Raw genomic sequence first — 2,500 nt, forward strand, 5'->3', positions numbered from 1 at the left:
GGAAGGGAAGGGAAGGGAAGGGAAGGAAGGGAAGGGAAGGGAAGGAGGGAAGGGAAGGGAAGGAAGGGAAGGGAAGGGAAGGGAAGGGAAGGGAAGGGAAGGAAGGGAAGGGAAGGGAAGGGAAGGGAAGGGAAGGGAAGGGAAGGGAAGGGAAGGGAAGGGAAGGGAAGGGAGGGAAGGGAAGGGAAGGGAAGGGAAGGAAGGGAAGGGAAGGAAGGGAAGGGAAGGGAAGGGAAGGGAAGGGAAGGGGGAAGGGAAGGGAAGGGAAGGGAAGGGAAGGGAAGGGAAGGGAAGGGAAGGGAAGGAAGGGAAGGGAAGGAAGGAGAAGGGAAGGGAAGGGAAGGGAAGGAAGGGAAGGAAGGGAAGGAGAAGAGGAAGGGAAGGGAAGGGAAGGGAAGGGAAGGGAAGGAAGGGAAGGAAGGGAAGGGAAGGGAAGGAAGGGAAGGGAAGGGAAGGAGGAAGGGAAGGGAAGGGAAGGAAGGGAAGGGAAGGGAAGGGAAGGGAAGGGAAGGGAAGGGAAGAGGAAGGGAAGGGAAGGGAAGGGAAGGGAAGGGAAGGGAAGGGAAGGGAAGGGAAGGGAAGGGAAGGGAAGGAGGGAAGGGAAGAAATCCACAGGATAATTAGTACATAAAGCTTCAGAAAGGCAAGTTAGCAAAGTTATTACCAAGTTAGTACAACAGAAGAAGCATATACAAAGTTGGGCACAGAAACAAAATTATAAGTGCAAAAACACGCAGCTAGATCAACTATTGAAATAGAGCTTAAGTGAATACAGATAATCAACACCCTTGGAACATGTCATCATGTTTGCATTATTTGACTAGAAATGTTTATGTACCACAGAGGGACCCTAAGTAAACACCTAAGTGTATCATAGTTACCTTTTTATAAGTTATTGGCAATATTTTTGGTTTGGAAACACACACTAAGTCAAGCAGTAGACAGGTTTTTGTAAAGTAGGGAGGTTTTGCAGTGCAGTTAAATAGTTTCCCACAAACATTTTAATGTGACATCTTGTCCTGAAGGTAGAAAATCAACCCCCCAAAAATATATATATATATTTCAGAGAATTATGATGCTCAATCAAACTTGCATTGATCTATGCAGCTCTTCTACAGTCCAATCCTTCAGTTCACAGCATCAATCTTTCAGATAGTCATTTCAGATGAGAACATCATTTAACATTTCTCTCACAAAATATCAGGAACAAACATCACAGCATATATAAACCTCTTATTAAGGTACTCTTCTGTGTGGACTTTTGGACACATTGAGAAAATCCAGCTATTTTAATAATCATATTGCATATGGGCTATAGCCCCATCAATTTATGTAACACTCACCAATTTATGTGACCAATACATAATTATTTTCATGGAGGTAGGGCTCAAATTTGTACCTTGCCAAAGAGCAGTAGCAAAAGCAGCTGTTAAATAACTTCTAGCAGTCCTATCCAAGTAGATGGCACAGAGGAAGTAAAAGGTGAAGCAGGACAAACTGTAGCAAAGCACAGCCTATTTCTTCTATACAGACATTATCACATAAATGATAAAAGTAATACTAAGAAGATAAAATAACCATAACTAAAATATGAGATGTTCATGTAATCCAAAAGGCAACAAATTCTAAACTGAAGAGCAACAGTAAATAATTAGACTACAGAACAGTTTGCCACAGAAAGTCAGCAATATCAAGAATTTGTTTTCTGTGAGAAATGGTAACTGCATACAGATTGGCAGAATATCCAGAACTACTACAACAAAAGCTCACAAAAGTATTTGAAGAATTGTCAAATTTTGTGTTTACTAATTTTTATAAGCAAACATTTTTAAACTAACTTCAATATCTTTACCACAGATGTTTCCTGATAAGTCTTGCTTTAAAACATGGAATGTGAGACACTCAGAAAGGATGCTAGATTGCAGTTAATAAAATTCTGGTCCATTTGCTCATTTTCTAATAAATTCCTGTATGGAGAACACCAAATACCACAGAGACATCTGAATTTGTCCTATGAAAAACAATTTACTTTCCCACATGTTTATTATCTCCTTATCAGTTAAAGAAAACCAAATTTCTTTGATGGAAAGGTCAAAAGCTTTTTGACTACCTTTTTTGACTCAGAAACTACTTGTTGAGTCCATATTATATTAAAAAAAATAATAAATAAATATATTTTTTTTAAAAAAAGGAGAGACTGTAATCAAAGTTCTTCAAGTTTTTGGAGGCTGTATATTTTTTTAAATTAAACTTTGAAATAGGCTACACAGCCATCTATCTGCTAACAGAATAATGCAAACAACCTGTTAAAATACAAGTAAATAAAGGTGCACACATCTGATCCCTGATTGGTACATAATGTGCAACATATGTATTATTAAACCTCTCCAAGCTTTTTCTGAAAAGTGATCACATGCAAATGATCAGGAAAGGTTCCTGGACTATGTTAACTCACAGACCATAGCCTGAACTATTCTGAGAAAAACAAGCCAAAACCATG

This window comes from Anser brachyrhynchus (genome assembly GCF_964034855.1).
Source record: "Anser brachyrhynchus genome assembly, chromosome: Z".
In the NCBI taxonomy this organism is placed as follows: Eukaryota; Metazoa; Chordata; class Aves; order Anseriformes; family Anatidae; genus Anser; species Anser brachyrhynchus.